Consider the following 23,774-nt stretch of genomic DNA (forward strand, 5'->3'; position numbering starts at 1 on the left):
TTGGTTTGAAATATCAAAACTCGAGTTTTATTGATTTCACCTTTGCCTTGAATGTTATGTGTTGCCAAGAGTTGTGGGTTAAACCTCTTAGGAAACCCTCACGAGAGCTTACTCGTCTTCTTTGGCGACATAGGGGTTTAAAGGGCTTGATGCATACGCTAAATGCATCCGTGATTCCTACGACAGTGAGTTAGTGTACATTCTTTCTCTTTGTTTCTATTTTGTTTCTTTTGCCTTTAATAATTCCATCTTGTTCTCTTTTGCCTTAGCTTTGCTCGAGGACGAGCAAAGGTTTAGCTTGGGGGAATTTGATGAGTGACATTTATGTCACTCTTAGGGAGTAGTTTTAGCGTCATTTTCGTGTTTATTTTATCTTATTTTCCCTTTCTTTCTCTTGTTTTCTCTTTAATAAAGTTTCTTGTTTATTTGCTAGTTTTGGAGCGTTTTAGTTTATTTTCTTTATTTTTTTAGCTTTAGTTTATTTTCGTATTTTATTTTACTTTATTTGCTTGTATAGTTTTTATTTTATTTTTATTAGTTTAGTTTTATGTCTCTTATTTTCTATTTTATTTTATTTATTTCTATTTTATTTATTTTATTTTATTTGTCGTGGTTTTGTTTTATTTCGTCCTTTGTTTATTTTCATTTTATTTTATTTTATTCTTTGTCCCATTTCTTCCCTCATGTTTGGTTTTTGGTTGTAGGTGTGTTCGGGTTGACGCTCGATTTCCATGTTCAAATAAAGTTCGAAGTCCGAGGTTCGAGGCACAAATTTTGAGCCAAGCAAACTGTGATGTGCTGCCTTTAGATGCTGCCTCCTATTCTTCACCCCATCTCTTTCTTAACCTCCACCACACCAACCTTTCCCCTGATGCCTCCGTCAACCAACACCAACAGCAACACAACCTGACCACACCACAACAGCGCCACCACACATCACAGCAGCTCCCTCGACCAGCCACACCCCTCACAGCTGCCGCAACCAATACACCACCCAACCACAGCCTGCAACCCCGCAACACCACCACACACAACAGCAGCTACCCCCTGCTCTCACCACCTCACACGACCACAACCAAACACCACACACAACCAGCCTGCAACCCCGCAAGCACCACAACACCCCTCATAGCTGCTGCCTCCCTCAATCACCTCCGTATCCACACCAATCAGCAACAACAACCACCATCAACCATCAATTCCACTCACCCTCACAACATCAACACCACCAATCAAAACTCCCCTGCTGCCACCAATCAACCACCACCAACCCGCAATTAACCGCAATCACCACGCAACAGCCCCTGCTTCACCCCGCAAACCACCAGCCACAACAACAACAAAACAACCACCAATTAAGAAACAAATCGCCCACCAGCATCAATTACAGAAAAAATCAGAACAAATTGAAAATCAATCAATTTCGAGCAAACCCATTGAGATGTTCGGCCGAACTTCGAGTCAGAGACTTTGGGGGTTTTGTTATTCGAAGAGGAGTGGTCGAACATACCCATGGTTCGACCGAACCAACCCCGTAGTTCGGCCGCACCAACCCATGGTTCGACCGAACCGCTTCACGAGCTATGCACATGGCTTTTAATGAGGATCGAACGGTGGTGTTTGCTTGATGCCGATTTTCAATGATGATAAGCGGTGGTGATTAAGATGATTGCTTGCTGATGGTTGATGATGATAGAGCAGCCATGAATTTGGAAGAAAAGGGGAATCGGGGTAGCTGATGTTTTGGGGGATTTTTGTTTTATTTTTCTTTTTCTTTTGTTTTTATTTCTTTTCCTTTTCCTTTTCTTATTTTTTTTCTCTTTTGTTTTCTTTTCTCTTTTATTTTCTTTTTATTTCCTTTTCTTTCTTTATTTTATTTCCTTCTTTTATTTTTCTATTTTTCCTAGTTTTATTAGCTTAGTATAAATACTCAATTTTGGGGTAATTAGAAGAACATTCAATAACTATCTATTCTTCTCTCTAATTAGTTTTAGTTTTTGGTTAGGTTAGGGTTAGTCTTCATTGGTAGAGAGAGAAAGTGAGGTTTTCTTCATTAATGAAATTGGATTTTGAAGAAGGAGCTTGTTCAATCCTTTATAGACCTTCATCTTCAATTAATGAGCAATTTCTTACTCTTTCTCTTTACCTTTGTTTTTTATTTTGTTTATTTGCTTTTATTTTTCTTCTTTGCATATTAATCATGTTGATTCTTATTGATTTGATGATTGATATTGTTTTCAACATGATTTGTGAGTAGTCATCTAGCCAAGGGTGTGGGGACGGTGTAGTTGCTAATTGTTCATGCTTTTAATGTTGGGGTTATGTTAATGGTGATTAAAGTCTTTGCATGCTTGATATTCTTTGGTCTTTCTTGCAAGTGCACATTGTTAGTTGATCAAAGATGAATCTTTACTAACAAGTAACGGAAGTTGACTTAGTTGAGATTTATTACTATCGATTGTTATTTAATAGTACCTCCCAGTATATGGTTCTAATGAGGAAACATAGAGACTATGTTAGGAGAAGCCAATTGACCCCGGAAGGCGGCTAGATTGGACCCTTTACTTCGATATTCATGCATGCTTAGTTTACCATTGCTTTGCTTCCGTGTTATTGCATGATCAAGTGACATCTTCACCTACCCATTTCCCTTGGTGCCTTAATGTTTTATTTCTTGTTTTAGCATTTTTAGACTTTAGTTTATTTATCCCCTATTCCGAACTAGCTTAATTGTCGATAACATTTGGTGGTGTTTACCGTTCTCTGTGGTTCGACCCCTATACTTGCCTTATACTCGTATTAGGTTTGTTTAGGTTGTATAAATTGTATTTGATCTAGGGATAGACAATTGACAACCTTGTGCGGGGTGCTGCTGTTTCTTACGGTTGTGGCTGCCTTTGGCTGCTAACGTTGGTGCGCTAGCATGCCCCAGCCATCCTAGGATTGGCTTGGTGCGCATGCTAGCCACCAATTCTTAGCACATTATGCCCTTAGCACTCGGATGCTCGGGCCTTTCTGATGCTAGTGGTATTTTGGGAAATATTGTCGATTTATTATTATTTGCGCGTCTCGTCATTTACTATTTTTGACTCGACTTTCAACGCTCAATTTCGACGCTTTAAGCTCGAATTTCCGACGTCTAAATATTTAATACTCGGGCAACGAATTAATTTCTTCCGAAATAATTCGTCGAGTCGGTTCGTTTACTGCTAAGGATGTGACCCGAAGGGTTCAGTCAAGATTAAGTTGTAATATATTACTGATCGGAAGTGGCCTCCACCTAGGCATTCCGTTCACTTGACCTTACTGAATATATTAGTTTCTAATAATTTTGAACCCACTAACGGAATAGTACACTTGTTCGAAGGACACCATTCCTTTCTATCTCTCACTTGTCCTTCCGGACAAGTGCGCATTTAGTGTACAACATTTTTCCTATGTCGCTTAATGTCCCTTCAAGAACTATAAAGTAAGATTATTTTATCATCCTTATTACATCTAGAAGTGTTTCTGGATTCCGAGTCCGACTGTCAATATACAGATGATTTCTAAAATCCATCCGAGCACGTCCATGCATTTTCACAGTCTCGTTCTACGAGAGGCCTTGTATACAACAAAGACATCTTGCCTATTTTAGTAGGGGGACATTCCCAGTCTTGTAATGTAGTTCCTCTTACTGAGAGGACCTAGCCGCCTGAGTGTTTCCGTTATAATCCTTTATTACGGCAGACGTTTGACAAAATCAAATCGGACTAGTACTCAAACAAGAGAACTCACAATACTCATGGTCGAGGAAATAGCACCAGATAGCGACCCGATAGCCATAACGAGAAGTATATTTATGACGTTTTAATCTCTTAAAGTATTCTTATATGTCGATCCAGTATGGTTCTAAACCAATACCTGTGCAACTGATTGTTGACAATCATATCCTCGTAGCACAAGAAACAGTGCTATAAATCAGACTACACACTAATCTCAATTGGTCATTAATCTTCCATCGTTTTAGATGACCTCGATTAGGGATGATTTTCAATTATAATATTCAACGTTCACTTAATAGGTGTTTCCTTACCAAGACTGGTCTTGATACCCTATTTTGAATATTCTAAGAATCGAATGGACTCATTATTTAATCCTAAACCACAATTAAATATCAAACGGAGTGATAAGATATTGCATGAAATTTATATTACTCCAAAACTTGAATGGTTTTTCTTTGTGTCTTACATTAAATGTTCAAAGTTTAACTAAAACACTAAATAAGGAAATCAAAGCCAGTCTCCTACATGCTTGATTCCAATTGCCTCAACGTGCTTGTTGTGCTTCACTCGAGGCAAAGGTTTAGTAAGTGGATCGGCTACATTGTCATCCGTTCCAACTTTGCAAATTCTGATTTCACCTTCTGATTTCCATTCTCAAATCATGTGAAACCTCCGTTTGACATGTTTGACTATCTGATGTTCCCTTGGCTCTCTGACCTGAGAAAGAGCTCCATTGTTGTCACAATAGAGGGATACTGGACCCTTTATGAAGAGTACAACATCAATTTCGCCAACAAACTTACGAATCCAAGCAGCCTCCTTAGCCGTTTCAGCAGCTGCTAAATACTCGGCTTTAGTTGTAGAATCTGCGGTTGTACTCTGCTTGGCACTCTTCCAACTGAATGCTCCTCCATTCAGACTGAACACATATCCATATTGCGATTTGAAATCGTCTCTGTATGTCTGGAAGATTGCGTCGGTATAACCTTCCACAACTAATTGCTCTGAACCACCACACACCAGGAATTTATCCTTGTTCCTTTTCAGGTACTTTAGGATATTCTTAGCCGCAGTCATATGGTACTCTCCTGGATCTGATTGGTAATGGCTCGTAACACTCAAGGTATACGATACATCTGGCCTAGTACATATCATGGCATACATGATCGATCCAATAAGCGAAGCAAATGGAATCTGATTCATTCTTACCCGCTCATCAGGTGTCTGTGGACACTGCTTCTTGCTTAGGGTTATGCCATGTACCTTATCTTGGCATCCTCCATACATACATACTCAAGGTAACCTCTCTTGGTCTCCTCCATGCCAAATCGAGCAAGTACCTTATCAATATAAGTACTTTGACTCAATCCAATCATCCTTTTTGATCTATCCCTGTAGAACTTGATGCCTAGTATGTAATGAGCCTCTCCTAAATCTTTTATTAAGAAGCATTTTCCAAGCAAGTCCTTTACAGACTCTAACAACAGAATGTTGTTTCCAATGAGCAATATGTCATCTACATATAAGACTAGGAAGGCGATGTCACTCCCACTGACCTTCTTGTAAACATAAGACTCATCTGGATTCTTGATAAAATCAAACTTATCGATGGCTTCATCGAATAGTAGATTCCAACTTCTGCTTGCTTTCTTTAGTCCATAAATGGACTTCATAAGCTTACAAACTTTCCCAGCATCATTTTGGTTGACAAAACCTTAAGACTGTGTCATATACACAATTTCTTCCAAGATACCATTAAGGAAGGCGGTTTTGACGTCCATCTGCCATATTTCATAATTGTAATATGCAGCAATCGCTAGGAGTATAACGGATTTAAGCATTGCGACTGGTGAAAAGATTTCATCGTAATCAATACCATGAACTTTTCTGTAACCTTTTGCCACCAATCTAGCTTTGTAAATGAATACAATTCCATCTTTGTCGGTTTTCATCTTGAAAATCCACTTATAACCGATAGGTGTATAACCTTCGGGTAAGTCAACCAAGTCCAAGACTTGATTTTCAAACATGGAATCCATTTCAGATCTCATGGCCTCTTGCCATTTAGCAGAATCGGTGCTTGCCATCGCTTGCTTATAGGTTGTCGGTTCATCTCCATCCATGATCAAGATGTCCTAATTCTCGGTTAATACTAAACCAAGATATCTATCAGGTTGAGATCTCGGCCTCTGAGACCTACGTAGGGTAATGGATTGAACATTTACATTGTCGGTTTGACTTTGCACATTTTTATCATTTTGACCTGCGTCAACAGATGCTGTTTGAGCACTTTGACTGTCATTCTGATTCTGTTGCTTATCCTCACGAAATTCGTCGAGTTCCATTTTCCTCCCACTTGTCATTTTGGAAAGGTGTTCCTTCCCCAAAAAGACACCATCGCGAGCAAAAAACACTTTGTTCTCCGATTTGTTTTAGAAGTAATACCCTTTGGTTTTGTTTGGGTAGCCCATAAAGTAAACCTTGTCAGATTTGGGATGAAGTTTGTCAGAAATCAATTTCTTGACATATGCTTCGCATCCCCATATCTTTAGAAAAGACAACCTAGGAGGATTCTTTGTCCATAATTCATATGGAGTCTTTTCCACAGCTTTTGATGGTGCACGGTTCAGTGTTAGTGCCGCAGTTAGAAGTGCGTGTCCCCAGAAAGAGATAGGAAGATCACTAAGACCTATTGTTGATCGTATCATGTCTAACAAGGTCCGATTTCTCCTTTCGGATACTCCGTTCCATTGTGGAGTTCCTGAAGGTGTCAATTCTGAAAGTATACCCTTTTCTTTTAGATGGTCATCGAATTCTTGGCTCAAGTATTCACCACCTCGATTCGATCGAAGGGCTTTAATTTTCTTGCCAAGCTGATTTTCAACTTCACTCTAAAATTCTTTGAACTTTTCAAACAATTCAGATTTATGCGACATTAGGTTGACATAACCATATCTACTATAGTCATCTTTGAAGGTGATAAATTATCGGTGACCAGTTCTTGTTGTGGAACTCATTGGTCCACATACATATTAGTGTGTACTAGACCTAATAAGTCTCCTGCCCTTTCTCCCAACTTGGAGAATGGTTGTTTAATCATCTTGCCTAATAAACATCCCTCGCAATTCTCAAACGATTCTAAATCGAAAGAATCAAGAACACCTTCTTGTAAAAGCTTGTTTATGCGATTGATGTTAATATGGCCAAGACGATAATGCCACAATTAAGTTTGGTTTGACTCCATGGTCTTAGCTCTTTTGTTAGTATTATTCACATTATAAACTTGTTTGTCTAGATCAAGCACATAAAGAATATTTTCATAATGTGCAATACCATATAAAACATTATCGAGATAAAACGAACATTCATTGTCTTTTACTCGAAATTCAAAACCCTTAGCGTCCAACGCCGAAATTGAAATGATGTTTTTGGTAATGTTAGGAACATAATAAACATTATCTAGTTCCAAAACTAGCCCGGTGGGAAAAGACAAACTGAGAGTTCCTACGGATACGTCACTAATTATGGCTCCATTGCCGACCCGGAGTTTAACCTCTCCCTTCTCTATCCTTCTAGCGTTCCTTAGTCCTTGAGAATTGAAAAAAAAGGTGTGAGCCACATCCGGTTTCTAATAACCATGATGCTAAGCTAGTGAAGTTAAAGTCTATAACGAATATACCTGATTCAGAAGTAACAATTCCGTTCTTCTTATCTCCCTTGAACTTGAGGCAATCTCTCTTCCAATGTCCCTTATTCTTACAGTAGAAACATTCAAAATCAGATTTAGAGGACGCTACATTCTTGTCTTTGTTATCTTTGGTAGCTTTAGACTTAGGCGAAAAGGCTTTCTTTTTGCCCTTCCCCTTAAAGCCTTTCCTTTTCATACCTCAGAATTTGAACGGCTTGCCCTTTTTAATCATGAGCATATCATGCTTCTACTCATCCTTAAGCGTTTGCTCTGCTTGCTTCAACATACCATGAAGCTCGGTGAGGGTTTTCTCCATGTTGTGCATGTTATAGTTCATCTTGAACTGATCACAGCCTTTGTGCACCGAGCGGAGAATGATATCAATCGCCATCTCGGTTGAATACCCCGCATCAAGCCCTCACATGTTCTCAAACAATCCTATCATTTTGAGTATATGTGGGTTGACTGGCTTTCCTTTCCTGAGCTTGCTCTCAAGGATCTGCCTGTTGGTTTCAAACCTTTCCGTTCGGGCCTGCTCTTAAAACATATTCAGCAATTCATAAATGATCTCAAAAGTCGTCTCCTTCTCAAAGAAAGTCTTTTGAAGCTCAGGAGACATTGTGGCCAACATGATGCATTTGACATCTCGATTGGCACTTTGCCATCGATTTAGGGCTGCCTGAGTCACCTTCTCATTGGGAGCCTCGGGAATTTCCTCATCAAGGACATATTCCTTTTTCTCTTGCATTAGAACAATTCGCAAATTCCTTTGCCAATCAAGAAAATTTGGCCCACTCAACTTTTCCTTGTCGAGAATTGAGCGTAACGAGAATTGGTTGTTTGAGTAATTTGAAGACATGATTCTACAATTGAAAGAATTTGAAATGAAAAACCATTCATAATACTTTGAATAATATTGAATTCATGCAATTTTTAATCAAACTTATTTAAAACGTCTTATTCACACATTTAAAGTTGTCCCCAATTTGGTGAGAATAAGTCAATTCCAAGATCCGAAGAAACAAAGAGTGGTTAAGCATGCTTTAGCTTTTCTTAACACTCAATCTCCTAAGGTATGCAACGCTTTGCTAATGGCTCCAAGCCACTCTTGGTTGAATAAATCGTTGCATCTAATGCTCTCTTAACAATTTATTCACTTTGCAACGACATGTTAGGACTCCATCACTCATATCGTTGAGTACAACCAAAACCAACTTGAATAATCGGTATGCCTTATGCTCCTTGGAGAGGTAGTGATGCCTCGCTTTGGCATAGCCCACCACTACCCTAGTTTGGTTGGTAAGTGTTGTTTTGGAATGGCAAGTTTTACTCAATATTTAGGGACCTAGGGTTTCTATGTTTGTTGATTTAAGTGAACATAATTAATCATCACAACATTCGAAATCCTAAACCATGCATCTAACATACAATTCATATACATGAACATTTATATTTATCGAATAACATAAATATAGATGCATTTGGCAACTAGCATGACCCCTTGAGATCTTCAAATATTCAAAAGGTCATTTTTTCCAACTTCATGGCTACGTCTTCCAAGAACCTCTATCTTCAAGACTTGACCATAATCAAATGCAACTACTAGTATTTACGATTAGGACTAATGAAAATATTAAGGTACAAAAATACTCAACGGTACGCAGAACGTATTTAGATTTACAAAAATACATCACGAATCGCAGTCTGTATTTTCTATCCTAATCGGGCCCCACTAGTTACCATTTCATAAATCATGTGAGAGAATATACATTCCATTCATCCATTCACTATCTGTGAATTACCCATGCATTTTACAACGATAAAAAAGTAACAATGCATTAACACGCGTGAACTAGTAACTAATCTAGGTGGTTAATCCAATTAACACGCCTAATTAAAACTAGTCAAAGTTGTATTTACCGGTTATGTAAATAAGTAAAATTAATATTTGAAGCTCCCACTAAATTTCGCATCCAACTCAATTAATCCAATTAATTAAGTCGGTAAAACCCAAAATTTGTCAAAATAAATTTTTCCAATGCCGCTCAAAACCGAGGCCTAGCCTCCAAAATTTATTAAAATAATTAAAAACAAATTAGGTTAATAAATTAATTAAAACAACAATTTAAGGAAAAAAAAATTACGTAGTCCAAAATGTCTAAGTGCCTAGCACTAAGACATGGAGTGCTCTCATTCCGCACAACCGTTTGATGCTCAATGAACATGGGAGTGGGGCCTATGTCGCTAAGCGTTACACCACCCACATCAGCGAACTTTCACACATCAATAACGTGGCCCTTGATGGCCATGTTGTACGAACTCATTGCACTTCATTTGTAACGCCCCTTATTTTCGAACCATTATTTTATGTGTGTTTCAACTTATAAATCCTAATTTCTAATTTAAAAATCATTTTCTAAATTGAAATGTTAATTTAATTATTAATATCATTATTTGATTTAAGGGTCATCCCAAACTTTTGAAAACCCTTATTAAAATGTTTTAACAAAACGATTGAAAGTTATTTAAAAAGGTTCTATATTTAAATTTTAATCATTTCAATTGTATTTGATTTGTCTGAATTGATTTTAGCCTTAAAGGGTGATTCCTTTACCTTAAGCATTAATTCAGTAAGTGATACTAAATTATATATCATTTTGATATTTAACCTATTGCGATTGATACGGGTCATCATGGGTGATTCCTTGACTGAAGTACCGATCTAATAGGTATAAAATGATTTTTGGGAGTTTTAAAAATGTTTTACGTGCAATCGTATCAATAAAGATAAATAAAGTTGTATTGGGTGATTTTCGTCAACTCGTTTATCAAATTGGTATTGTTTATAAAGTATTCTGTAATTCTTTTATTTATAAAACTCATTATAATGTCTTTTTATTAATCAGGTCATTATAATTAAATAATATTACTGATTTCACATTTCGTCTTTTATGTCACTTTTCGGTACTTATGAACTTTATATATATATATATATATATTTTGTATTGCGATTTAAGTTATTATTTTCATTATTATTATTGATTTTATTATCGTGATATCAATGATATAATCTTTATTATCGTTTTCAAACGCGTTTCAAATCGCCTCATGTTACATTCGTTCCCTAGTCTAGTTTTGGGCCAACTAGGATTAGCTCGGAATAAAATTTGGACTAGTAATGAACCGTTCAATAGGGCTTGTATAGTACCTATAAACTCCTACATTGGTATCAGTTAGTCTATGCATGTACATATATATATTGAATATTAATTCTTTGATAGTCCACAATTTTTATTCAATTAGGAGGGAGAATAATTTAATTATGGGTCAATTATTATTTTAAATGTGATTTAACTCTTAGAATCGATTAAATGTGATTTAATTATGCTCGAAATAGCAATGAAGAGGACCGAATTAAGCATAGATCATTCGAAAATTTTGAACCCTAGAACCATAGTGTAGACACCTAAAAATGTCTCCCCAAAACCAAACCCGATGATGAACAACCTTTCATCGCCATTATTTGTCGGGTTGAGTATTTAATGTTTGGAGTGCTTAAATCCATATTTCCATTTCAAAAACAAACCAATTCCTAGTCCATTTCCCCAAATCATAACTTATTTTCCTCTATTAGTGTCTTTAAACTCAAAATAATTCATTTCGTGTCTTTTAAAATCATTCATTTTGCGTCCTTTTTATAAAAACGTTTAGTCCAGTTTATGTTGGTCAATAATATAGGTACAATGATTGAATACTTGGATGGGACTTGAAAAGAGATTTCTAACAATATATTATAAGCCCAAATCCGAGTTATAACGAATAAGTTATGGCCAAAATTTTAAACTGAGCCCAAACCGAACCTAAGCCCACCTTACCTACGACCCAAGGATCATGTGGAGGGTGCAAAGGATTTAATCCCATTCCTATACCAATTAGGATTAATTAGAAGCTTCTATAAAATTCTAAAAGATCTTAATTATCCTTTTTGAAAAGATGAAATTAAAAAGTTTGAAAATGAATAAAACTTTTTCGTTTTGAAAGTCCTAATTCTATCCGAATTGAAAGACGTTCAAAGATACACAGATATTATTTTCGTGCCTCATATTTTTATCCAAATCTTATATGGTTGGATATCCCTTCAAATTATCTTTCCAATGATATATTATAATATCAATTCCGAGCTATAACGAAAAAGATATGAATTAAATATCAAACTCTATCCAAAACTGACACCGTCCCACTATTTCGTCCATACAATTTATTCTACAAGCGATTTTAATCTCATTCTAATTGGGTTATAAAGTAGACTTCAAGAGATTTCCAACGATATCTTTTTTATCTTATTCCGATTTTTGGATCAAAAGATATGACAAAAACAAAAACCACAAAAGCGAGCTTGATCATCAAATAATTCTCTTCTCCCTATTTAGCCTAACCACTAGCCACCCTATTCTCTCAGAATACTTCCCCTAAGCACTCCAAGGAGTCCATACTTTACCTGAAGTTCTATACTTAAAACCAAGGCGTGAAAAGGTAGAATTAACTGAGGTTTTGGACCAAATTAACTCTAATTTTAATTTAATTATTTCAATTTGATTTATATTTTTTTTATAGAAGTTAGTAACAATTTATTCATGATTAGCAATTTAAAGGAATGCGCAGAATGTGAGTAATTAATTCATTTAATTACTCTTATTTTATTTTTGTATAGCTAGTATCCATGATTAGTTTAATTTATTATTCGATTTGACTAACGCTATTATTGTTAAATTGCTTCCAATATTAATCTTTATTCTATTTATTGATCAGCATATTGCATGTTAAAGGGAATATGTAATTGAAAATCACGCCTAATAAGATAATTTGGACAACCGGTTTAGGATCCTTTTTATTCTTGTTGTTTAATCAAGTGATCACAAATATTTTAGAATTATATGTTGCATTAATATTCAACCAATTTAGCATAATAGTTTGGAGCGAATTGAATATTTTGTTTGTATGACTTTGAGATTACAACAGTCACTTTTCACTATAAGAATCGAGCAGAGGCCAATACGTGCGAATGTTACTCCATGACTCAATTCGTACCATCATCCCCGACCCTCCTTTCGTGGTTTTGAACCATATGGAGTGCGTGTGCATGCCACATGGCATAACCCTAAGCAAGAATCAGTGTCTAAAGACACCTGATGAGCGGGAAAGGATGAATGAGACTCCATATGCTTCGCTTATTGGATCGATCATGTATGCCATGATATGTACTTAGCCAGATGTATCGTATGCCTTGAGCGCTATGAGCTGATAACAATCAGACCCAAGAGAGGCGCATTGGACTGCGGCCAAAAATATCCTAAAGTACCTGAAAAGGAACAAGGATAAGTTCCTGGTCTATGGTGGTAGATATGAATTGGTTGTTAAGGGATACACCGACGCAAGCTTCCAAATAGATACAGACGACTTCAAGTCACTGTCTGGGTACATATTCTGTTTCAATGGAGGAGCGTTTAGTTGTAAGAGTCCTAAGCAAAGCATAACTACTGATTCTACAACTGAAGTCGAATACTTGGCATCATCTGAGGCAGCTAAGGAGGCAGTTTGGGTTCTCAAGTTCATTGGGGAACTTGATGTTGTACCCTCCATCAAGGGTCCAATAGATCTCTATTGTGACAACAATGGGGCTATTGCTTAGGCCAGAGAGCCACGAGAACATCAGAAGGTCAAACATGTCAAGAGGCGATTTCACATGATTAGAGAATGGAAACTAGAAGGTGAAATCAGAATTTGCAAGTTTGGAACGGATGATAATGTTGCTGATCCACTCACTAAACCTTTTTCTCAAGTGAAGCACAACAAACACGTTGAGGCAATGAAAATCAAGCACAATGGAAACTGACTTTGATTTCCTTATTTTAGTGTTTTATTTAAATTTTGGACAATGTTGATGTAAAACACTATGAAGAACCATTCAGTTTTGGAGTAATTAAATTTTCATGCATTTTAAATCACTCCGTTTCTATTTAACTATGGTTTAGAATTAAATAATGAGTCCATTCAATTTAAAGAATATTCAAAATAGGGTATCAAGACAATGTCTTGGATAAAGAAACACCTATTAAGTGAACATTGAATATTTTAATCGAAAATTATCCCTAATCAAGGTCATTTATATGGTGGACGATTAAGGACCAATAGATATTAGTGTGTAGTATGAATTATGGCACCGTTTCTTGTGCTATGAGCACATAAATCATTTGCACAGGTATTAGTTTAGAACCATACTGGATCGACCTATGAGAACACTTTAAGAGATTCAAAATTGTCATAAGTATATTTCTCATTATTGCTATCGGAACTCTTTTCCTTGACCATGAGTATTTTGATGTCTCTTGTTTAAGTACTAGTCCCTTTTTTATGTCGGTCAAACGTTTGTCGTAATTGGGGATTATAACGATGGCTATTAGGCGGCTAGGTCCTCTTAGTAATAGAAGCTACATTACAAGACTGGGAATGTCCCCCTACCAATAATAGGGAACATGTCTTGTTTTTTACAAGGCCTCTCGAAGAGCGAGACTGTGAAAATGCATGGCCTTGCTCAGATGGATTTTAGAAATCATCTACTTATTGACAGTCAAACTCGAATTTTAAGAAACACTTCTGGACGTAACAGGGATGACGAATAATCTTACGATGTAGTTCATGAAGAGACGTGAAGAGACATAGGAAATGGGTTATACACTGAATGCTCACTTGTCCGGAAGGACAAGTGGGAGATTAACAGGAATAGTGTCATTCGAACAAGTGTATTATTCTGATAGTGAGTTATGAATTATTAGAAAGCTAATATATTCAGTAAGGTCAAGTGATCCGAATGCATAGGTGGAGGCCGCTTCCGATCTGTAATATTAATGAATAATTAATATTACAGCTTAATCTTGACTGATCCCTTTGGATCACACCCAAGCAATTAACGTGCCGACTTGACGAATTAATTCGAATGAAATTAATGAGTCGCCCGAGTATTATAAATTTAGACGTCGGAAATTTGAGCTTAGAGCGTCAAAACCGAGCGTCGGAAGTCGAGTCAAAAATAGTAAATGACGAGACGCGCAAATAATAATAAATCGAAAATATTTCTCAAAATACCCCTCACATCGGAATGCCCCAAGCATCCGAGTGCTAGGGGCATGATGCGCAAGCATGGTGGCTAGCATGTGCACCGGGCCAAGCTAAGGCTGGCTGGTCCGTGCTAGCGCACCATTGCTAGCAGCAGCGACATCCAAGGGCGGTAAGCTGCTAGAAGCCCGCACTTGGTATACGTGACATGCTAGCAGCAGACTCCACTTGGAGTGCGTGGCTTGCTAGCCGCAAGCAACAGCCTGCATCTCCAAGTACGGGGCCGGGCTGTGGCTGGGCATGGCGCGGGCTAGCTAGGGCTGTGTATATGAGAAGCATGTGAGGGGTGAGGGACATGTGGCACAAGGAGAGAAAGGAGTGGGGAGAAAGTTTGGTCCCCCCCTCTCCAAGTGGTCCTCACTTCTCTTTGCATGTATTAATGACACTTGTAGAATTATGATTAGTTTTCTTATTTATTTTATTTTAGCTTTATTATAAATTGTGGAATTTCATAGTCCCACATTGATGGGATAGAAATTCCAACTCTCACCATTCCTTATAAATAACCAAACTTGGGTTTTTGAAAATGGTGCTTGAGTAGGAGTTGAATAGAGCATTGCATTTGCAAAAACTCTTAAAATCATATAATACTCGGGTGTTGGTCGGACCTCGCTAACCTCGAGGTAACGGACCTAAAAGTTGGTAGTCATTTTTGCTGGTGGATCTCCGTCGGAGGCTCTCGTGTTTTCGGGTCTAAGCTTTCAAGTAAGAGCCTAGTTTTTCTGGCAAAGCACGCGACAAAGGTGTATTTCCTATTTTGCCCATTTGTGTTTATGCATTAGTGATATTATCTATTGCGAGTGTGATCCTTGGCTCGAACTTTTTCCGCGGTGAGTAGGACTCACCAAACCCCAACATTGCCTTACAGGGTCATTGACTTGAAAGGCTATACTCTTTATCAATTCATGTAGGTTGGCCACATCCTTCTTGAGTTCATTAACTTCTTCCTGAGACGCCATTATCTTCTTAGCCTCTCTTTTCTAACTAATTGGTTTGTCAAAATGTAATACTTGAACAAAGGTGTTGTCCTTGATTAATAGCCCTTCCCTCCTTGACCAAGTGTTGTGGAAGGGGAAATTAGGGGTAAGTTTTTCATTTTTGACTCAAGCTCTATTCAACATGCGATGGATGGGAAGAGATGTAGATGAAGAGATATGAAAGAATTTAGGAATAAAGTGGACCCCCCAACTCGAATGACGGAAAGATTGACTCATGCATGAACCTAAGACATTGTCATGGTGACATATCCATAAAGTGTGTGCTTTAATAGTGAATGTGAGTGATATACTTTGACTCTTCTGAGAGACCATGGGACTATGTGCCTAGACTCAATTAAGGAATGAACATGATTACTGCCGTTAATAAATTGATTGAACCGTTTTGCAAATTGATTAGACTGACTCGTCGTGAAGACTCGAGCAAGAATATAGGCTGTTGTCAGACGACAATGCCGTTGCCAGACGCTAAGGATCAGCGCCAAACAACGAGATCGTCGCCTGGCGCCAGTCACTAACGTGTGGCGCCACAGTCCAAATCTTTGTGCCATAATGGAACATCGACATGGGACTGTTTCTAGTATTTTGCTCTAAAGGGACTAGCCTAAAAGTCGTACTAAGCCAAGTTTGATCAATTTCTTAGACATTAATCATTTATTAATTAATTAATTAATTAAATTAGCAAAGTCCTTTTGTTATTAATTTATTTAACTCATTCACAAGTCAAACAAACGGTTAGGGGAAAAAACACATAAAATATGCACAACAATTAATGCACAAGTAGTCATATAGTCACGATATGATGCACTGAGTTTGCAACCAAACCAAGGGCCTATTTCTCTAAAATTTAGGATATGGGTTAGTCAAAGAGGGCCCATGGTTATGAGTCCGGATTCATGACAACGGGTGGAGACTAGGTTAATGGACTAATCTTCTCTAGGCCAACAAAATTTATATTAGTCAACACACCCTTATAACTAGACTAGAGGTAAGTCAAGGGTCGAACCACTAGGAATGGGAGGTGGGCACTATTGCTAGAGTTAAGCTATTTCGAAGAGGTAAAGTAAGGTGTGTGTTCTCTAAAAGAACAAAGAAAACGAGATTAAAACCAAATATATCAAACACTAGGGTTTAGGATCCACATATACATGCAATGGATACAACTAATTAGGATTGGAATATACTAAGTCGAGTGTTGCGAGGGAAAATCAATTAAGAAATCAAAAGAGTATGATAAGATATTCTCCTAGAGGTCAAACTAGCTACTCTTTAATTAATCACACACATGAAAAAAACCAATTAACTAATTTAATTACAACATCAAATCCATCAATTTCCCCCAATTAAAATAAATCCATTACTCATATATGCTTCACCATTCCCCTAGCAAGAAAACTACTCACAATCCATGGAAATCAAGATCAAAACTAAGTTAACAACAAATTTGTCATCATCATATTAATCAAACAAAATTAATCTCAAATCAATCAAACTTGAACAATTAACAAAATATTGAAATCAAAAGCTAAAGATTGCATTAAAGTAAAAGAAATCCTTACAAACCTTGGTGAAATAAATAGAAATTATACTTAGAATCATCATCATCAATTCATCAACCATAAACTTCTCTCTCTACAACCTGAAGTTTCTCTCTCTAAAACTATCTCTAAATTTCTCTAATTGAATTCTCCCTCTAAAAATAGAAAGAAAATCTATATATAGTAAAACTAAGGGAAAGATTAGTAAGGTCATCCAAAAATACTCGTACAGGTGCGTCCATCTCCAAGGTGGATGCGCGGCCGCGCATAAAGGGTTTAGGAACAAAGACCCAGAGAGGCGCGCCCGCGCCACCAGGCTGTGCGGCCACACTATGGTCACGCACACTCGCGCCTGGGAGCAGGGCTACCTCCTTCACCCTCTACTTTACTCTTCTTCGTGTGCCACACTTGATGATGTTGATGAACACGGAAGGTGGCAGTCTTCAAATAGCCTCCACGGTGGGTTCAACACCAAGAATGGTGCCCCCACCGCTTGAATGCACTAGCTAGAAGACTTTGAGTTTACACTCCTTCAAACTTGAACTTCAAATTGTAGGCAAGTGGCATCTCAAACGATATAAAACTTGGGAAGAAGACTCGGGAATCCTCGGATTATGATCTTAACCTGAAAAATGAACGAAAACAAACAAATAAAAGAGAAAATAGCAAAATTAACCAAGAAATTCATAAAAATAGAAAATCAACCAAGACAATGCAAACTAAAGAAATAAAGAGTAAAACTAAGGGAAAACTAAAGAAAAGAGCTACAAAATAGCATGAATTTCACCCTAAAGAGGATCAAATGAGTTCCAAAAATGACACTCATCAAATTCCCCCAAGCAAAAATTTTGCTCGTCCTCGAGAAAAACAAAACAAGAAAGAATAAGGATGTAAGAATTATTCAAAAAGAAAAAGAAAGACACAGGAAGGGAATATACACTAAGATTCACTAACGTGGGAATCACAGTTGTTTTTAGCTACAACAAGCCCTTTGAACCCCAAAGTTGCCTATTAGGACGAGTGAGGTCTCGTAAAGGTTTCCTGAGAGCTTAACCTATAACTCTCCACCAACATACATGAGGAAAACCACAAAAAGTAAAAGAAAAAGAAAGAAAAACAAAATCGAAACTTTAAGAATTGGACTTTACAAAATGACTACACTTTAAATGAATAAACATCTTTCTTAAGCGAAAAGGGGTATGCACGTTCCAAGTTATCCGAGGTTGATTGTAACTTAGAATATGCTAAGCGTAGAGAACTAGTTATCACAATCCACCTTCATCCCATTCTAATAGTTCCAATATAATTAAAAATCCTTTTTAATTAATTCCACATGCTTTCAAAATAAAACCTTGTAAATAAATACTTGAGAATAAAATCAAATCAACAACTCTTCCTTGAAAAACCTTTATTTAATTCAACAAACCTTTTAAAATCAATTCCTTTATTTAAACACGATAAGTAATACAAACCATTCAAAACATGATTTAAAAATCGATCATTAAAAATACTTTTATTAAAATCAATACCTTCAACATAATTTATTTCAAAATCATAATTCAAATAGATTTAATTCAATCACCAATCAAACAATGTAAAACATGTTATTCAAACCAACTACTTTCAAAGGTATCTATCCACCTAAACGTACCTTGATCCTTGCTAGCAAAACCTCAAATAAAGATCCTCAAGAACCTTGATTCCAATTATCAATAAACACTTCGCACTTTCAAAGTTCAATCACGAATACAACATGCAAATAACATAACCATAAGGTTATCACAACATAAACTCAAATATAATGTGCGTGGACTATAAAAATCTTTTAAAATATTACTTTAATATAAAATTATAGCTTTAAAATAGGTATTTGTATTTTGGAAAACTAACCATGGAGAAGATAAAGGAATAGGTCTAAAGAGAATTGAATTTTCGTTGGAAAAAATAGGCAGAACTTGCAGAGCCCATAACTCCTTCAATTTAACTCTGAATTAGGTGATTCTTGAGCATAAACTCTATTATATTTTGTGGGGAACAATCTTCTGTGAAACATCAAATACCCCAAAACTGGCTTCAAAGATAAACGGGATAATATTTGTATGAAAAGAGGAGAAGAAAAGTATGAAAAGGTTTAGGGAAAAGAAGAAGAAGAGAGAAGAAGAGAATTTGGTTTTTGGTGTGAAGAATATGAGAGGTATAAAGGGATATTTATAGGCTCATGAATGAAAGAATTATGGTAGGAGAATGTAGGAAGAATTATGACAAAAAGAATTATGGAAATTACTTAGAGAAGTGAATAAAGAAATATGTAAACTTTTGATAATAAAGTGATTAAGAATAATAGCATTTAGGAAAGTGTGTTGGTCATGAAAATAATATGGCAAAAGAGATTACTTGGGGAATAATCAAGGATTAAATAAGGTAAGGAAATAAGATGATCAAATCTTTGTGAGATCGAAAATAAAATTAAGGAAAATAAGTGATTTTAGAAGATAGTTAAAAATACAATTTACCAAAAAAAAACCCAAAATCCAACTAAAATGGTCATATATTTTGGCTTCCATAGCTCAAAATTTTGGACCTCTTATGCAGAATTTAGGAAATTACTTTGCAAGATTTAAAGATTAAAAATAATTGTGTAAATAATATATTTTGTATAAAATAAATAATTAGAAAAATACCAACTATTCACTAATTAATTTAACTAAGAAAAATCAGATTTTCAACTTAGGATATCCGAATATTTTGGCTAATTAATTAGGGAAATTCGGCTCTTTTAAATTAAGTAAGAAAATATAAGTTTGTTTAATTAAAATATCCGAAATATATATAAATAATCCGATTTTTAAAATAAAATAAATGGATAATAAATCTTATCCAAAATCCAAATATAATAATCGAGTTTAAAGTACTTTTGGCGACAAAATTGAAATATCATTTTGGCTCCAAAATTCAAATACTAAAGTAAATTACGAAAATACCCCTTTCAAGAGAATACTAATTAATTAATTAATTAGAAAAACGTTTCAAATGTACGGGGTATTAAAGACTACCCCCCTCAAATGAAGTTTTGTCCCAAAACATAGCCTAACATAGAAGAAATTGTTTTTAAATTCTTAGGCTCATGCACATCCTAACTAAACTCAAGATCATAACTAACTCAACAAAGACTCAAATTTAATCATAAATGACTCAAAAAGCAAACGCGCAAAACTCTATCGCACTCTAACCCCTTAAAAGGAGTTACGCCCCTGTAACTCAACCAACACTTTAACTCACTAAATAAATCAACTATATTAACAATTTATCAACAATCATCAATCAAAGTAAGGAAAACCTGAAAGTTTCAAACATCTAAAGAGCTTAGGTTTTAAAATGATTTGAATAAGAATAAAAGTGGTGAGTGAACTCATAAAAATATTTCTATAAGTCATTCGAAAAATAATTTAAAATACTTACATTACGAGAAATTGATGTAAAAGCCTCGTATATATATATATAATTATAAAGTATGAATTGAAATAAAAATACTTAATAAAATATTTTAAAATATCTATGAAAGTTTTCAATCTAAACAACTATTTAAAAACAAAGAATGCAAAACTTTTTTTTTGAAAACTGTGTATTTGAAAATTCATTTTCCATACTTGTAATAAATACTTTTTCATAAATAAACTCAATAATCACATACATATTCAACTTCATAGCAAGGACTGTTATGGGTATTAAGCATAAAAGGAACACATCTTATCTTGACCCTCTTATCGCTTGTAGATTAGTAACTTGTCTCAAGGTATCCTCCAAAAGTATTAACAACTTCCCCAACACATTCATAAATTCTGGTAATACATCCTTAAATCGTAATTATTAACTCTTGGTTACTTCATAATATTTCATTTTAAACATTTAAAAACTCTCTCATTTTTTCTCATAACTTCAAATTCCTCAATCTGGTTGTTATTGTCTATAACTCATCTTAAAGGAAATTCATTAATATCTCAATGCAAACATTGATTATTCCATCATTAATAACTTCTCTATATCAATTAACTTTGTCATCAATCCCTTAGATTAAAATCCTTTAAGTAACCATCCAATCATTCCTTTATATAACTTCAATAAAATCCCTTCACAAGGTATTATTTCTTTAAAATAAACTTCGATTTACAACAAATACCTTTTATCTCAAATACATCCTTTCACTTGAATTGCCTCAAAATCCTCTAATTTTCACATTAATTGTCAAAATCCTCTAACTTTTGTGTTAAGTTTCTTCAAATATCCAACCATCATCCATTTTGCTTAAATAATAACCACAATACTCATCTTCACACCATATGGATACTTTCCACCATTAGGTACAAACTATCATAAATTAATGCGAATATCCAATTCGTATCTCCCAAAAATACATACCTTACTCCAACACTTATAGAGAACTAGTTCAACTCATCATTACCACAAATAATATTTCCTTGATCAACATAAATTATATTCCAAAAATTCATGATAACAATCCGAAATAACTTCTCATTTATCTCATAGTAATCATCAAATCCTTTAATCGCAAAAATAACAACTCAACCATATTGACCACATGTACCACTCTTGATCCCAATACTTGCCACATATCACATATCCAAATTATACTTCTCATAAAGGGTTAAGGCTAGAGTGACAATTTCAGTCATGAACTCCCTAACTGTGACTCCACTATCTTTCAAGTAATGCAAGTTAAACAAATTATGTCTGATTCAATCAATCCTTTCCATCTGTTTCACACACACATGCAAAACAACTAATTCAATGCTAAATCACATAAGCAATTCGATTCAAAATCCATTTGCAATAAGCAATTCATAACTAAATCAACCAAGCATAACTCAAGATCACCCAACCATGGGTAATAACTCAAAAATTTGGGACCCTTATAACATACGCTAAGTTGTTTTAACACCAACTTTAATGCACACATAATCACATGCACAACTCCAGTTTCAAATAGTTTCAATTCTTTTTGTTTTCGAAAATAATAAATATGTACTTGAATGAAAATATAGGATGGTCGAGCCCGCGTCTGTGATGAGTGTCATTTATGGAACTCATTTGGTTCTCTTTAGGGTGGATTTCATGCTATTCTATAGCTCTTTTCCTTAGCTTTTCCTTAATTTTACTCTTTATTTCTTTAGTTTACATTTTCTTAGTTTAATTTCTATTTTATGCATTTCTTGGTTTATTTTGTTATTTTCTTTTTTATTTTCTTGTTTTCTTTAATTTTTCAGGTTAAGGTCGTTATCCATAGACTTCCGAGGCCCCTTCCCAAGTTTGGCATTGGTTAGGATGCCTAATGTTCTCCATTTGAAGCTCAAACACGGAGAAGTGCAAGTTCCTAAAGACTTTAGGCCGTGCTTTCAAGTCATGGGGGCACGAATTCTCGTGTTGAACCCACAGTCATGGAGTTTAAAAACTTCAAGGTCCTGTGTTTATCAAGAGCATTGAGAGGAACGCAGGATGAGCATCGACATGCTGCTGAAGAGGGATTTTCTATTCCGAGGCGCGGGCGCGCGTGACTATGGTGTGGCCGCGCGGCCTGGTGGCACGGGCAGGCCTCCCTCAGGCGCGGGCGCGCCTGTCTGGGTCTTTGTTCCGTACCCAGATTGGCGTGGTCGTACTTCACCTTATAGTTGGTCGCACCTGTACGGGTTTATTTGGGACGATCTAACTAAATTCTCTTTGTTAGTTTTACTATATATAGATTTTCATTCTATTTTTAGAGGGAGATTATTATAGAGTTCTTTTTTTTAATTAGAAGAGGAATTTTAGATCATTTTGTAGAGAGATAAACTCTAGATTATAGAGAGAGTAATTCTTAATTGATGATTGAAGATTGATGATTCTAGCATTTTCTCCATTGAATTGAAGAAAGTTTGTAAGGGTTTCTTTTACTTTAATGCAATCTTTAGCTTATGATTTAAATAGTTTTGTTGATTGTTCAAGTTTGAATTGAATTTGTGATTGTATTAGTTTTATTGATATGATGATGATGAAATTGTTGTTTAGCTTAGTTTTGATCTTGATTTCCATGGATTGTGAGTAGTTCTCTTGCTAGGGGAATGGTGAAGCATATATGAGTAATGGATTGATGCTAATTGGCAGAAATTGATGGAGTTAATGTAGTGATTAAATTGGTTGATTGATTAAGTGCATGTGTGTGATTAATTGAAGAGTAGCTAACTTTGATTGTTGCACTAGATTGCTTTTAAGTTCACATTGATACGAAAAATTGATTTTTGGCTTGCTTTTGTCAATTGAGTAGGTTTGTAAGGTTCCTAGTTAGATGTCTCTTGTAGTTGACTCTAGTATGACCCCTAGGAGATAAGCTTACCATACTCTCTTGTTTGCTTAATTGATTTTCCCTCACAACACTCGACTTAGTCATCTCCAATCCCCATTAGTTATATCCATTGCGAGTATATGTGGATCCTAAAGTGCCTGATATATTTGATTTCTTCTTAATTGTTTGATTGCTTTGGAATTTGCACACCTTACTTCATTACTTCGAGATAGCTTAGCTTTAGCATTAGCATTTACCTACTAAATTCCTAGTGGTTCGACC

The sequence above is a fragment of the Chenopodium quinoa genome, unplaced genomic scaffold, assembly GCF_001683475.1.
Source record: "Chenopodium quinoa cultivar QQ74 unplaced genomic scaffold, ASM168347v1, whole genome shotgun sequence".
NCBI lineage: Eukaryota > Viridiplantae > Streptophyta > Magnoliopsida > Caryophyllales > Amaranthaceae > Chenopodium > Chenopodium quinoa.